Genomic DNA, 17,864 nt, shown 5'->3' with positions numbered 1-17,864 from the left:
GGGGACTGATAACCACAGATGTTACGTCCCATAATGCTCAGAGCCATTCGTTTAAGCAGTCATTATTGCCTCACTCTATACGTGAACGGGCTGGGAAGAAAACCTACTAAATGGTACAACGAGACTGACCCTCTTCCATTAACTTCACAGTGTTTTCCAGAATATGTATTTAGGCGTAAATCTCCCAATGTTGAGTGGAGAATAGTTCCTCCGATTTCATATCTCTTCACTTCAAGGAACTTCAGAGTATGTAACGATACTTTTAAATGATAAGAGAGCAACAATATGAATTTGTAACTTGAGTATTGAGACACATAGGAGACATAAGGGTCCTGTATATCCAACATCAAGAGTCGAATGTTATGCTACAATGTCATCGTTGCCTGTGCTACCCTACTTTGAAGCTGAGCGAGAGGATGTTGAATTACAAATGCGACCACACAAACAGTTCCTGGCTCGACGATGACTAAAATTAAGTCGCGATCATTGTTGCCTGTTCAGCATCTGAATCAACAGCACACATGGACTGCAAGTAGTTGATACGCAACCGCGGATTTCCTAAATACACTACTGGCCATTAAAATTGCTACACCAAGAAGATGACGTGCTACAGACGCGAAATGTAACCGACAGGAAGAAGATGCTGTGATATGCAAATGATTAGCTTTTCAGAGTATTCACACAAGGTTGGCGCCGTTGGTGACACCTACGACATTCTGACATGAGGAAAGTTTCCAACCGATTTCTCATACACAAACAGCAGTTAACCGGCGTTTCCTGGTGAAAAGTTGTTATGATGCCTCGTGTAAGGAGGAGAAATGCGTACCATCACGTTTCAGACTTTGATAAAGGTCGGATTGTAGCCTATCGCGATTGCGGTTTATCGTATCGCGACATTTCTGCTCGCGTTGGTCGAGATACAATGACTGTTAGCAGAATATGGAAACGGTGGGTTCAGGAGGGTTATACGGAACGCCGTGCTGGATCCCAACGGCCTCGTATCACTAGCAGTCGAGATGACAGGCATCTTATCCGCATGGCTGTAACGGATCGTGCACCCACGTCTCGATCCCTGAGTCAAAAGATGGGGACGTTTGCAAGACAACAACCATCTGAACGAACAGTTCGACGACGTTTGCAGCAGCATGGACTATCAACTCGGAGACCATGGCTGCGATTACTCTTGATGCTGCATCACAGGCAGGAGCGCCCGCGATGGTGTACTCAACGACGTACCTGGGTGCACGAATGGCAAAACGTCATTTTTTCGGATGAATCCAGGTTTTGTTAACAGCGTCATGATGTTCGCATCCGTGTTTGGCGACATCGAGTTGAACGTACATTGGGAGCGTGCAGTCGCCATCGCCATACTGGCATATCACTCGGCGTGATGGTATGGGGTTCCATTGGTTACACGTCTCGGATGCCTCTTGTTCGCAGTCACGGCACTTTGAACAGTGGACGTTTCATTTCAGATGTGTTACGACTCGTGGCTCTACCCTTCATTCGATCCCTGCGAAACCCTACATTTCACCAGGATAATGCACGACCGCATGTTGCAGGTCCTGTACGGGCCTTTCTGGATACAGAAAATGTTCGACTGCTGCCCTGTCCAGCACATTCTCCAGATCTCTCACCAATTGAAAACGTCTGGTCAATGGTGGCCGAGCAACTGGCTCGTCACAATACGCCAGTCACTACTCTTGATGAACTGTGGTATCGTGTTGAAGTTGCATGGGCAGCTGTACCTGTACACGCCACCCAAGCTCTGTTTTACTCAATGCCCAGGCGTATCAAGGCCGTCATTACGGCCAAAGGTGGTTGTTCTGGGTACTGATTTATCAGGATGTATGCACCCAAACTGCGTGAAAATGTAATCACATGTCAGTTGTAGTATAATATATTTGTCCAATGAATACCCGTTTATCATATGCATTTCTTCTTGGTGTAGCAATTTTAATGGCCAGTAGTCTACGAATCGGAATCTTACTGGAGTATGTCTACTTAGATACTAACTTTCCTAGTGGGTGGTAAACACGTCACAGAAAGTATCGTCAGTACACACTGAATACCGCAAAGATTATCTTCAGGACATTGCGCTGTAGTTATTTAGTTAAAGGAAATATCTAAAGCGATCATGGAGGGATGGCATTCTTCACTTGATACCTTGCTTACATTAAAGTACGCATAGAACGTCTTTCATTGGCAAACACACTTCACTAATGTTACGCATGTGCATAGCACACAAAATAAGAACTAATATACGGTGGATGAAGGATCAAAGATAGCAGCTGATATAAACACATAGTCGCCTTTATGAGGAATTTTCTACGAGATAACAATTATCTTCAAGTCGACCGCAGGATGCTTATGTCAGACTTCTCAAAGAGGCCGGAAGAGTGGACAAAGGTTTAGGCCACTCTCTTGTCCCTGGGGTGGGAAGGTGCTCCTAAAAGGCACTATAATCAGTACCGGTCAACGAAATGAGAATGCAGAAATCAATGGAAATCACTGTATTAAAGACGCATAAAGTGTATCCAAACGATATGTGGCCTGTGACTGAAAAAGTGTCATGATGATCTCTCTATTCGCAAAAGATTCTGGATTAGTACCACAATCGTATCTCCGGCAGAGACGGCCAAGGGCAGGTAACCACCAGAAAAAGACTGAATAATGAACGAAAGGTTAACGTTCTACGATTTGGGGTGAGGGATGTCAGAAGTTTGAACAAGGTAAGGAAGCTAGAAAATTTGAATAGGGAACTCCTAAGGCTTAATCTATGTATATTTCATGTCAGACAAGTGGTATGGAAAGAGGACAAGGATTTCTGATCAGACGAGTATAGAGTGATATCAACAGCAGCAGAAAACGGTATAAAGGGAGTAGGATACGTTATGACTAGGAAGGTAGGTCAGATAGTCAGGTACTGTGAACAGTTCAGTGAAAGGGTTGTCGTCATCAAAATCGACAGTAAACCAACACCGAATTCAATAGTTCAGGTATTAATGGCGACGTCTCACGCAGAAGATGAAGAGATTGTATACGATGACGTTGAACGGGTAGCGCATTACGTAAATGGAGATAAAAATCTAATAGTCATGAGGGACTGAAATGTGTTTGTATGAGAAGGAGTAGAGGAAACGCTTACGAGAGAATATGGGCTTCGTAGCGAGGCAGAGAGGAGGAAGACTAATTGGGTTCTACAATAAATTGCATTTGTTAGTGGCGAATACTCTGAACAGTGAACACAAGAGGAAGACGTATACTTGAAAGAGGCTTAGACATTCGGGAAGATTCCAATTAGGTTGGATCATGGTCAAGCAGAGATTCTGAACTCAGTTATTGGACTCTAAGGCGTACGCAAGAAATAGATATAGAATCAATTCACAATTTAGTAACGATGAAGAGTAGGTTGAAGTTTTAAAGACTAGTCAGGAAGAATCAATGCACAAAGAACTGGGATACGGAAATATGAAGAAATGAAGAGTCTCGTATGAAGTTCTCTGAGGATATAGACGCTGCAATAATGAATAGCTTAGTAGCGTGTTCAGTTGAACAGGAATGAACGTCTCTAAAAAGCCAATCCCTGAAGTTGCATTGAGAAGCATTGATGTAAAGAGGTAACTGCGAAAAAACCATGGCTAACACAGTAAATACTTCAGTTGATCGATGAAAGAAGGAAGTACAAAAATGCTCAGGGAGATTCAGGAATACAGAAATGGAAGTCACTTAGGAAAGAAATAAAGTGCACGGAAGCTAAGACGAAATGGCTGCATGAAAAATGTGAAGGACTCGAAAAAGAAATAGTTGTGGGAAGGACTGACTCAGTATACAGAAAAATCAAAACAACTTTCGGTGAAATAAAAAGTGGGGGGCGGTAACATTAAGAGTGCAAAGGGAATTCCACTGTAAAATGCATAGGAGAGGGCGGATAGGTGGAAAGAGTACATTGAAGGCCTCTAAGAGGGGGAGGATATGTCTTATGTGATAAAAAAAGAAATAGGAGTCGATTTAGGATAGGAAATCCCGTATTTGAATCATAATTTAGAAGAGCTAAGGACGACTTAAGATCAAATAACGCAGGAAGGATAGATATTTCATTTGAATTTCAAAAATGGTTCAAATGGCTCTGAGCACTATGGGACTTAGCATCTATGGTCATCAGTCCCCTAGAACTTAGAACTACTTAAACCTAACTAACTTAAGGACATTACACAACACTCAGTCATCACGAGGCAGAGAATTTGAATTTCTAAAATCATTCGGGGAAGTGACAACAAAATGACTATTTACGTCGGTGCGTAGAAGTTTGAGACTGGCTATACTACCACACTTTCGGAAAAGCATCATCCACACAATTCCAAAGATAGCGGGTGTAGACAAGTACGAAAATCATCACACTATTAGCTTAACAGCTCATGCTTCCGTTGCTGATATGAATGATATACGGAATAATGAAAAAGGAAATTGAGGATCTGTTAAATGACGATCAGTTTGGCTTTAGGAAATGTAAAGTCACCAAATACACAGGTTTCAGTTGGTGGCTGATAATGGAAACAAGACAAAAGAAAAATCAAGATACGTTCATAGATCTTTTAGACCTGGAAATAGACTTCGACGATGTAAAATGGGGCAAGATGTTCGAAATTGTGAGAAAAGTAGGGGTAAGCTACTGTGAATGATTGGTAGCTTACGATATCTACAAGAAAACACTGAGGGAATAAGACCAAGAACGAAGTGCTCGGACTGAAAAGGATGTCAGACAGGGACATAGTTTCTCGCCCCTACTGTTCAACTTATACATCAAGGAAACACTGACTGAAATAAAAGAAAGGTTTACGAATTGGATTAAAACTGAGAGTGAAAAAATACCTACAGTAATTTACTAGCCGGCCGGTGTGGCCGAGTGGTTCTAGGCGCTTCAGTCTGGAACCACGCGACCGCTACGGTCGCAGGGTCGAATCCTGCCTCGGGCATGGATGTGTGTGATGTCCTTAGGTTAGTTAGGTTTAAGTAGTTCTAAGTTCTAGGGGACTGATGACCTCATAGTGCTCAGGGCTAGTAATTTACTATAGAGAGAATTTCGTTAAACGAATTTAGGCAAAAAACATCAATTATAGCTCCGCACCTATTTGTATTATTTGCAGGCAACACATGCCTGAAAGATACATGACAAGAAAGTCAAAGAAGTCAGTAGGCAAATCGAATAAACTATCTTAAGTTAAAGATACTACTATAGACGCCTTTAGATGAAGCATTTGAAACCTACGTCCTCAATTATTTGCTGGATGTATTCCAGCCTCTCTCTTCAACTACAGTTTATACCGTCTACAGTTCCCTCTAGTGCCATGGAAGTTATTCCCTGATGTCTTGAAACATGTCCTATCATCCTGTTCCTTCTTATCGTCAGTGTTTTCTACATATTCCTTTCCTCGAGGTCTCCTCCACATTCCTTACCTTATTATCAGTCCACCCAATTTTCAACTTTCTTCTATAACACCACATCTCAAATTCTTCGACTCTCTTTTGTTCTGGTTATCTCACAGTCTATGTTTCAACACATTATATGCTGCGCTCCAAACATACATTCTCAGAAAGTTCTTCCACAATTAAGGCCTATGTTTGATTCCAGCAAACTTCTCCTGCACAAGAATTTCCTCTCTGATAGTGCTAGTCTGCTTGTTATGTCCTCCTTTGTTTCGTCCATCATCGAATATTTTGCTGCTTAGGTAGCAAATTTGCTTAACTTCATCTGCTTCGTGATCCTCAGTTCTGGTCTTATTCCATCAGTGTTTTCTTGTACATATTGTATGCTACCAATCTTATTAATGTGTCACACCTAACTCATTTCATAATGCCTTTAGTAAACAGTATCCACATAAGGCTCCAGGAAATAACCTGTGGGAATCTCTGCGAACACCTTGAGACTCTCGTATGAAGAGAGGGGGATGTTAGGCAAACACAAGAACTCAGCAAGAAAGTTCTCTTAGTCTCTGTCACCGTAATTCTCCAACTCCATACCTACACGTGGTGCTCTTGTTAAGCCGAGAAACTCCGAGGAACGTTGGGTAACCAATCCCAGCGGGAAACTGAATCAGTGAGCAGCAGGGTTTTGAAGGGCAGTGGCTGGCAACAGGGAACTACTACTGAAATTTTCCCAATGAGAAGCCCGTGATTTTGCTCAATTGTAAATTATCCGGAGCTTCACGTGCCCCAGACGTATATGGGGAGAGGACAGAGTTGAAAAAAGTCATTAGACCAAGACCACAGTTCGAATTACCCCTGTACACTACAAGAAAATTGTTCCAAAAATGTGTGTGGTCTGCTTCAGATGGGAAAACTTGCTATAACAGAAAGAGAAATGAGTGCGATTAACATGGATCTACTCGGGCTAAGTGATACTCACAAGAAAGGAAGTGGCCATTTCGTGACCCAAGGAAGGAACACTGAGCACTTTTCAGGGAGCAGCGACCAAAGCAGAAATAGGGAAGAACCCATTAATGACAGGATCATCTCCATCAAATTGAATGCTTCCTCATGTAATCTCAAAGTCATCCAGACCTATGTCCCTACTGTTGCAGCATAGGATGAAGAGATGAAGAGTTCCATGATCAACTGGAACAAGTCCTTAGCAACATCTGAAACAAAGAAGAGGCAGTAATTCAATGGAACTTAAACGCTAAAGTTGGAGGTACTACCAAGACACACATGTATGAACTGTGGTTGGACCCTATAGTCTCGACGAGACAGGTACTTACTAGATTTTTGTGTAACACTATGTTCCAGCATCACTCAAGATGACTGTACATTTGGATATCGCCTGTTGATTGATTTAGAAACCAGACTGACTTTGTTTTAGTGCGAAGATGTTGGAAGACTTTGTCTACTGGAGCTAATTGTGGCAATGATCACAATCTGTTGTCCATGAAAATGCGAATTAAGCTCAAATACACAAAGAAAAGTGGAGAAAGACAAATAAAACTCACAAACAACGAAGATCTTCGGGAATTAGGTGAGCTTGTAAGACCAAAATTCCACATCAGTCTTGATGAAGATGCACCAGCAGCACAAACATAGGACCACGTGAAAGTGGTTATATCCTCGTCACTTCTGACATTACCACGACCACAGAGTACAAAATATCCTTGGTTATGACAGTTCACCCTAAAACTAATTGAAGAGAATAACAATCTAAAGGAAACTGGTATCTACAGGACCCAGGATCAAGACAGATAAAAGAATCTGTGCAGAGAAATTCAACGAAATTGCAGAAAGGATAGATCACACTTCATTAACGGAATCTGTGATGAGATAGAAGTACATCATACGCGCAATCAGTTACGTGATCTCTTCAAGAAACCCACAAACATCACAGGCGGTGAATTTAATCCTTATACGTGGGTGATAGGTGATGAGAATGGCAACCCTATTGGAGACAAGGAAGAGGCTATTGCGAAGTGGAAACTGTACTGTGAGAAGTTGTACTTTCGGATTAACAACGGGACGGAACGTTAAGGAGTTGAGTAACTTAAATACGTTGGAACCTACCATATTATGCAGAGCGAACGGGTGATCACAATGCAACATCTGAAAAACTTTAAATACCATGGTATATACAGTATACCTGGCGAGATGACCAAGGAAATGCTGCACTGAATGTGTACAAGAATATGGGAAACTGGGGGATGGCCAGCAGACAGCGAAAATGCGACTGCGAAATGTGCAGAGGGCAAAAATTTTTCCCTTTCGTAATTTTTATGGGGGTTGTCGCCGAGAAAAACTTTCGAAAAGCTTGAAATTATGTTGGAAGTCTCTAAGTGCTCTCATTCTCAAACTCTGTGTGGCTACCTTGTTGATGTGGCGTGTTCCAGCCACATGTCCTATGAACATGATGGCATTTCTTTGAGTGTGCACTCTTCTCTTTACGGCTAACCTTTGGCTGAAAAATATTGCGATTTGTAGGAATCCATATTGCTAAGTTTGTATTTCTTGGTACTTGTGTGGTTTACTTTGTCTTCCTGGATTATCTAGAGTTTCGCAGCACCAGTCGGCTATGTTAACTGTGGTGATATTTCTGCTTTATAGTTTGACAGAAACTGCCACTCAGCTTTCGTTCTTTAAAACTTGTGCTTCCTGTCCATATTATGGTGTGATTATGGAGGTGGATTTTCACCTCCATCTTCTTTTCTGCCCCCATCCATCTTATTGGGTATTTGCTTGAGGTATTTAAGACATTCAGTCATGGGCTTAAGTGTCTCTGAGAGAGCATTATCTCATTACAACTGTCCTATATCAGCAGTCGTAATTTCCACCGAATAACCTTCACATCTCATAATTTTGCATTCTCTTGACATGCTGCTGCATACTAAACACATTTTGAGATAGTATTCAACTTATATACTCTCAGACTGGTAATGACGGATTCATACATCTAATTGGGATTTATACATCTCACCTTTTATGGCTGTCCCTTGATAAGACTGTCCAATTCTACTAGTTTTAAGTTGTGACTTTTGCTGAGTGCAAGACATGAATGTGAATTGGCCCAACATAGACAGTTGTGTATTGGTACATTATCTCCTAAAAGTAACTTCTAGGATTTTCAGCTGTATTTCTGGTCATTTCATTTTCGTCTTTTTCTTATAACCAAGTCATATCGATTCCCACATTTGCTTTATAATTGTGTTTTAAATTCATATTGCTTGGTTTAAAAGCTGTAATATGATTCAGATGATACCTACCAACTGTTTTGAAATCATAAAATATGTTTTGCGCAAATAAAATGTGTTAATCACATATGATTCCCAAAACAGAAATGCAGCCATATTTAATCCTGGTTTTCCATGGAAACTTTGTCAAATATAAACTCAGTGTTCAACTTAACACTTTTGATGGCAGGTTGTACCGGTATTTCTCAGTGTAGTATATGTTACACTGTCAGTGTTGAACAATATCTTATATAACAGATGAAATTTGGGCTGAAATAATATTTTTGATAATATATATACACATTGAAAGCTGTTTCCATCAGTATGTGTTAGCAATGACAAAAAAAAATCATTTTTCTTGTCACAATCTGATGCACCAACAAGTGTTGCTCACAAAGAATTGGGGAGGAGTGATCCATTTTTCTTCTTTTGGTTTCCAGTATTATTGCACGACCAGTCAGTTAGTACAAAGTCCTTGTGATGGCACTATTTCATCTAGTTGGCCATGATACAGACAATGAGTTTATGGCAGCATACATGGGATTTATAGAGAAATAATAACACATATATGTAACTTCTAGAGTTTTTTATTTATGAAGTCTTACATATAGTTGTACATACATGGATGCTTCAATAAGAATGTGGTTCAGTACCTACATGAGGCATGGCTGCTTCATACATATTTCCAATTATTGATGTACAGCACACGTCATAGAGATGAGTGCTAACATTTTTCCAATGGACACAGATGTTGATTTGCTGATTCCTTGAGATTGATCCATAGTTTCTTTTAGAACTTGTACACATATGGCTACTAGCTCAGCTGCTTGTCTACAGCATGTTGGATTGTGTAACTAGTGTACATTGAAATTTTAACTGTTTCCTTTGTCATAAGCATGTACCCTCTCTCATTAACAAGTTTAGCCATTCCTGTGAAGATCATATGATCACATACTATCACAGAGGTAATTTGAGCATTTCTATGGAACATAGGAAAAATTTGCATCGAAGTATTACATATGTGAATCCATTCATTCATGGATAACATTACTTTCATATCACTATGTTGAGACTTCAGAAAGTCATCACAGAAGAATCTGACATCATTTCCACACTGACATATTTGTTACAAGTGGTGTTTAAAATCAATGTTGAACTAAGCAGCATTATGTTCAAGGCTGGTGACTATGATGGCTTTACCTCACCTGCAAGAAAAAGAATACTGATAGTGAGATACACATATAAGTATGCTTAAATTCTACTACCACCATCATTACCACCAATATTTGTTGTCAGCTGCATTGAAGTACAGGAGGAGGGGAGCTGTGCTGCACATTTCGACATGTACACCCTTTGAGAATTTTTACATGACTGGGAGAACACTTTCTCAGCTTCTGTTTATATATAACATTCACAGCTGTGTATGCAACTTTAAAACACAAAAAGGTGTGTATCATGTATGCATTCAGTCATAAAATAAATACTCAGTGGGCTCTACTGCAGGTTCATCATTATAGCTTCCATGAATACTGCTGGAAAAAATGAATAAGCTTATGAAACTCGAAGCTAATTGCGACAAATGCAGAGCTTAATGTTAATTTAAGTGATAGTAAGGAGTATCTACTTCAAGTTCTGAGAAGTATCATTCAGTATTTGAACTCATTCATCAAGTCGCTGCTGAAGAAAGATGTTTGTTGAGTGCAGGATGTCGATGTTTTCAAAATGTTGTTGTTGTTGTTGTGGTCTTCAGTCCTGAGACTGGTTTGATGCAGCTCTCCATGCTACTCTATCCTGTGCAAGCTTCTTCATCTCCCAGTACCTACTGCAGCCTACATCCTTCTGAATCTGCTTAGTGTATTCATCTCTTGGTCTCCCTCTACGATTTTTACCCTCCACGCTGCCCTCCAATACTAAATTGGTGATCCCTCGATGTCTCAGAACATGTCCTACCAACCGATCCCTTCTTCTAGTCAATTTGAGCCACAAGCTCCTCTTCTCCCCAATTCTATTCAATACCTCCTCATTAGTTATGTGATCTACCCATCTAATCTTCAGCATTCTTCTGTAGCACCTCATTTCAAAAGCTTCTATTCTCTTCTTGTCTAAACTATTTATCGTCCACGTTTCACTTCCATACATGGCTACACTCCATACAAATACTTTCAGAAACGACTTCCTGACATTTAAACCTATACTCGATGTTAACAGATTTTTCTTCTTCAGAAACGCTTTCCTTGCCATTGCCAGTCTACATTTTCTATCCTCTCTACTTCGACCATCATCAGTTATTTTGCTCTCCAAATAGAAAATTCCTTGACTACTTTAAGTGTCACACTTCCTAATCTAATTCCCTCAGCATCACCTGACTTAATTCGACTACATTCCATTATCATTTTTGCTTTTGTTGATGTTCATCATATACCCTCCTTTCAAGACACTGTCCATTCCATTCAACTGCTCTTCCAAGCCCTTTGCTGTCTCTGACAGAATTTACAATGTCATCAGCGAACCTCAAAGTTTTTATTTCTTCTCCATGGATTTTAATACCTACTCCGAACTTTTCTTTTGTTTCCTTTATTACTTGCTCAATATACAGAATGAATAACTCCGGGGAGAGGCTACAACCCTGTCTTACTCCCTTCCCAACCACTGCTTCCCTTTCATGCCCCTTGAGTCTTATAACTGCCATCTGGTTTCTGTACAAATTGTAAATAGCCTTTCTCTCCCTGTATTTCACCCCTGCCACCTTCAGAATTTGAAAGAGAGTATTCCAATCGACATTGTCAAAAGCTTCCTCGAAGTCTACAAATGCTAGAAACGTAGGTTTGTCTTTCCTGAATCTTTCTTCTAAGATAAGTCGTAAATTCAGTATTCCCTCACGTGTTCCAACATTTCTACGGAATCCAAATTGATCTTCCCCGAGGTTGGCTTCTATCAGTTTTTCCATTCGTCTGTATCGAATTCGCGTTAGTATTTTGCAGCTGTGACTTATTAAACTGATAATTCGGTAATTTTCACATCTTTCGACACCTGCTTTCTTTGGGATTGGAATTATTATATTCTTCTTGAAGTCTGAGGGTATTTCGCCAGTCTCATACATCTTGCTCACCAGATGGTAGAGTTTTGTGAGGACTGGCTCTCCCAAGGCTGTCAGTAGTTCTAAGGGAATGTTGTCTACTCCGGGGGCCTTGTTTCGACTAAGGTCTTTCAGTGCTCTGTCAAACTCTTCACGCAGTATCATATCTCTCATTTCATCTTCATCTACATCCTCTTCAATTTCCATAATACTGTCCTCAAGTACATTGCCCTTGTATAGACCCTCTGCATACTCCTTCCACCTTTCTGCTTTCCCTTCTTTGCTTATAACTAGGTTTCCATCTGAGCTCTTGATATTCATACAAGTGATTCTCTTTCCTCCAAAGGTCTCTTTAATTTTCGTGTAGGCAGTATGTATCTTACCCCTATTGAGATAAGCCTCTATATCCTTACATTTGTCCTCTAGCGATGCTTGATTAGCCACTTTGCACTTCCTGTCGATATCATTTTTGAGACGTTTGTATTCCTTTTTGCCTGCTTCATTTACTGCATTTTTATATTTTCTCCTTTCATCAATTAAATTCAATATTTCTTCTGTTACCCAAGGGTTTCTACCAGCCCTCATCTTTTTACCTAATTGATCCTCCGCTGCCTTCACTATTTGATCCCTCAAAGCTACCCATTCCTCTTCTACTGTATTTCTTTTCCCCATTCCTGTCAATTGATCCCTTATGCTCTCCCTGAAACTCTGTACAACCTCTGGTTCTTTCAGTTTATCCAGGTCCCATCTCCTTAAATTCCCATCTTTGTGTAGTTTCTTCAGTTTTAATCTACAGTTCATAACCAATAGATTGTGGTCAGAGTCCACATCTGCCCCTGGAAATGTCTTACAATTTAAAACCTGGTTCCTAAATCTCTGTCTTACCATTATATAATCTATCTGATACCTTTTAGTATCTCCAGGGTTCTTCCATGTATACAACCTTCTTTCATGATTCTTGAACCAAGTGTTATCTATGATTAACTTATGCTCTGCACAAAATTCTACCAGGCAGCTTCCTCTTTAATTTCTCTCCCCCAATCCATATTCACCTACTATGTTTCCTTCTCTCCCTTTTCCTACTCTCGAATTCCAGTCACCCATGACTATTAAATTTTCGTCTCCCTTCACTACCTGAATAGTTTCTTTTATCTCATCATATATTTCATCAATTTCTTCATCATCTGCAGAGCTAGTTGGCATGTAAACTTGTACTACTGTAGTAGGCGTGGGCTTCGTGTCTATCTTGGCCACAATAATGCATTCCCTATGCTGTTTGTAGTAGCTTACCCGTACTCCTATTTTTTTATTCATTATTAAACCTACTCCTGCATTACCCCTATTTGATTTTGTATTTATAACCCTGTATTCACCTCACCAAAAGTCTTGTTCCTCCTGACACCGACCTTCACTAATTCCCACTTTATCTAACTTTAACCTATCCATTTCACTTTTTAAATTTTCTAACCTACCTGCCTGATTAAGGGATCTGACATTGCACGCTCCGATCCGTAGAACACCAGTTTTATTTTTCCTGATAACGACGTCCTCTTGAGTAGTCCCCGCCTGGAGATCCGGATGGGGGACTATTTTACCTCCGGAATATTTTACCCAAGAGGACGCCATCATCATTTAATCATACAGTAAAGCTGCATGCCCTCGGGAAAAATTATGGCTGTTGTTTCCCCTTGCTTTCAGCCGTTTGCAGTACCAGAACAGCAAGGCCATTTTGGTTAGTGTTACAAGGGCAGATCAGTCAATCATCCAGACTGTTGCCCCTGCAACTACTGAAAAGGCTGCTGCCCCTCTTCAGGAACCATACGTTTGTCAGGCCTCTCAACAGATACCCCTCCGCTGTGGTTGCACCTATGGTATGGCTATCTGTATCGTCGAGGCACGCAAGCCTCCCCACCAACGTCAAGGTCCATGGTTCATAGGGGGGGGGGGGGAGGGGGGGCATGTTGCAGGTTTTATTAAAAATCTCTGGTCAAGATCGCAATGTGGGTGTAGAAAACAGTGGATACTAGTATCAACCACTTAAACAATCATCTTCAGATCTGGAAATTGTTGTAAAAGGTCATAAATAAAAATATTCTGGAATACAGTAGCATTAAGAAAACTTATTATGCCTAAGCTTCTAGTCATTATAGTGTTAACAGCATAAGGAACTATCAACTGTAAAAGAAAATAGAATATTTTCACACGGATATGATCCAATGACATAAAGCTATGTGCAATAAAATTACAGTGAAAATATACCTTACAATCGTCTTTGGAATATACACAGATGAAACGTTGTGCAAGCATTGTTACAGTAATCTGAACATGGCATAAGGTTAAACCATCATGTCTGGTCACAGTGTGAGTTAAAATTAATCAGACTGGGGTAGCAAAATGACTGATTGGCACTGTGTACATAGGCTCTCAGGTTAATGAAATGCCATCAGGTTTCAGTGCAATATAACAAAGTGGAATGTAATGTAATACAGTAATAATTCGAAAGGGAGAAATATTGAAACAGTAATTTAAACAATTGATATAACCAATAGTGACAGCTATAAAATTATTCAGATTTGTGTAGTACAACTGAAAGTTCAGAGACAGAAGGCACCTACTAATGACATGATATTATGAAACTAATAATATCACAGATAACTGACATTAATAATATTATTATTTTTTTTTTATTCTTCATCACAAAAATACTAACCATTAATATGAAGAGGCTAACTGAAATTTCAATGGAACTTACTGCAGAATACAAATTTATAAGGTAATGCTATTTAACAAATGTCATTTAAGGGAAATAATATTGATACGCCCACTAAACCTGATGACCAGAATAGGTAATAGGATTGTGGAAAGGGGCCAAGGGTTGAGGTTAGTTTCTGCTTCTAATTGTCATTTATTGTAATTTAATAACATTTACAATCAAAGCGGCACACAGCCGAGCCTTTACCAAATGTAACTCTTTCATGGCTGAAGGCCTCCAAACAAGAAATCTTAAAAAGAATCAACAAGATAAAAATCCGATTAAGATAGCAATAAAATAATTTTAAAAAGCAATATATGCAAAGCGCAATGGAAATGACTGAGGACCACAATTAAATTTCAGAATTTTAAAATATATTATCTAAAACCTTTAAAGGCAGAAAGCCAACAAGAAGTCTTAAAGATCAACAAGATGAAAAAATCCAATTAAGATGGCAATAAAATAGTTTGAAAGAAAAAGCAACATACGCAAAGTGCAACACAAATGGCTGAGGGCCACAATTACATTTCAAAATTTTAGAATATATCACCATAGACTTTTAAAGCCAGAAGGGCGCAATGTTTAAGCTTGAAAGATAAATTAGAAAACTCATTTGCAAAATTTTAAGAAAACAAACCAATAACCATAAGCCTAAAATTTAAAGTAGCTGACAACAGATAATTAAACACCGGTGCCACTCAGAAAGCCTCCAGGGATGTCGGTCTACCGTCGTTCGCTTAGGCGAAACAGTTGGTGAGCCCAACTATACTTGATCCGTCGGAACCCAACCAGAGGACGGCCATGGACCGACCGACACAATGACTTGCTTGCCATCAATCGGTACTTGAGAATTCAAACACAAAATCTCCTCAACAGTGAACCACCGAAACGAACCACAACAGAAATGGACGTGGCTTGAGTACTTGAAACCACTACTCAATTCAGAAGTCCTGGGTCGGTAAACCACGAAGCTCGTAGCGATCGGACAGCTCCACACACGCTCAGACACTACGCAGGGACCGGCAACGGACCCAGCGACTGCACCGCGCGGAGACTTCTTCCCTGGTCCGCAGCAACCGACCGACCGCCAACTGGTCAGTCCCCGACCGATGCTCCATCGCGACTGCACTGCTGGCTCGTCTCCCACTTACTTCCAGACACACGACGGCGGAAATACCGGGTCGGACCCAACCATGCAGAGGAAACACGCCCACTGGCCTAAACGACATCCCTGCACCAGGAAAGGACCGACCCAAGTTCCACAAGGTGGTAATTGAAGGGACCCAGAAGCGCGTAGAGAATCTGTTACACGTCGCCAGTACGCAGACAACATTTGAATAACTTGTCAAAGGAAATCACGTCAACTACCTGACAAATACTAGCACGAAGACCAGAACGATACGCAACAGTAACTAAGCACACACGAAGACAAATCGGGAGTCGATGAGCACACACACACACACACACGCTCATGAACGATTGGCGAGTCAAAACGCGTCGTCCGGTTGGACGACCGACCGACGATCCACCAAAACCATGGCCCGCTTCAAGTGGTGCGTGGTAGCAATGGTCAGGCGAGTCATGAAGCAGACCTCACTGCTGCTGCAACTCGACTGCACTAGTGCTGCAATGCGACTCCCCGACTAGCAGATCCAGACTGTGGTCCAGACGCGTTCCAACCGATTGCCAGACACGAACTCGCTCCGCGAACTCCTCTCTAGCACCTTCCAACTGTCTTACGACAGACAACGACCGGGACGTAATAACAGCCTAGCAAAGATGTTACGAGAGGGTATATATCGATACGCGCTGCTACCGCCTGTCATGGTCAGGTAAAGCAGCAACTCAGTAGTAATTTAAATTAACGTAATGAGGTGGAAATACGTTAAAACAAGGTGTAAAATACATGATGGCGGGAACACGAGCCACGCACGGCTCAAATAAAATATACAAATATTTAACTACAACTTGCACTAAGAAATAAAATAATTTGGATGATTGGCTGGTAGTTGAAGTGATACGTGGCCTAATGTATACATGAAGCATTAACTGATGTCCAGGATACAGAATGCTAGTTCTTCTTACATTCAATCATATGTAAAACACGCCTATGTTCCTGCACATAGAGTAAAATAACAATCAAAGCAAAAAAATATAGTGCAAGTGATGCTCTAATGCGATCATCTTAGGTAGCCCATGACAGATGAACTAAGGCAAATATAAATGTTATTAAATTTATAAAAGGCAGCATAACGCATGTGCTAAAACACAAAATTTTGCCTAACGCAATACACAATGTGGAAAAAAGGAAACACTCTAGGCGTAAATAATGGCTTCACAAATACAAGACTACAGTTCTTGAACTAATATTTTTGTGAAAAATAATATAATGTAATATAATATGCGCAACATTTATACGACTCCAGAGAAGATATAAAAGACTAAACATATGCCTGTAGTTACTAGATATATGTATACCTGTAGTTACTAGAAGTATGATACAGAGACCTATGTCTACAATGCAAATTTGTTAAACGTCATCGCCTTTCAGTTATAAGGCCACTTTCATTTACAGAAGCTGTTTCTGTTGGATTTTGTATTGTAAAGTAAGGTTCAATGTAATTTCAGCTAGCCTCTGTGTATTAACAGTATTTTTGTAACAAGGAATGTAAAGTATAAAATATTATTAATGTCATTTTTGTCTCTCTGATAGTGTTAGTTTCGTAACATTATACCATCTATAGGCGTTTTCTATCTGTGCAGCTTGAATTTTGTTGTACAAATTTTAATAATTTTGGAACCATAATTATTAAATTACTATTTCAGAATTTCCCCCTTTTTTATTATTGTATTATATTCCATTTCATTGTACTGCACGGCCAGCTGGTGGCATCTTCATTGACATATACACCCATGCACTATCATGCTCAGAAGTATCTGAATGTCCTGAATTGCGTTTCGCCTGGTTTGCGTGGAGCCCACATAATACAGATGTCTTGCAGGTCCTCTCATCTCTTTGCAGTACAGTTGTTTGACTATACAGAAGGTATACCATGAGAGACCACTAGATAATACTGTTATTTATGGCAGCCAATCCAGACATAAAATATCACCATGATACTGCAAATATTAGGAAACATATTATTGCACATAAGACAGTCCTTAATCTTGTATATTCAAATTTATTGCAATTTGTGACATTTCAAAAGCATTATCCCACTCATTAGAAGCTGAGACAACTAATTCTGTCACATAAATAATTTAGTAATCCCCAGGCACAATTAGATACTTATATGAAGAAGATATTTGTAGGGAATGCCTAGACTCC

Source organism: Schistocerca serialis, chromosome 9 (assembly GCF_023864345.2).
Source record: "Schistocerca serialis cubense isolate TAMUIC-IGC-003099 chromosome 9, iqSchSeri2.2, whole genome shotgun sequence".
NCBI classification, from domain to species: Eukaryota; Metazoa; Arthropoda; class Insecta; order Orthoptera; family Acrididae; genus Schistocerca; species Schistocerca serialis.
This window is presented reverse-complemented; position numbering follows the sequence as displayed.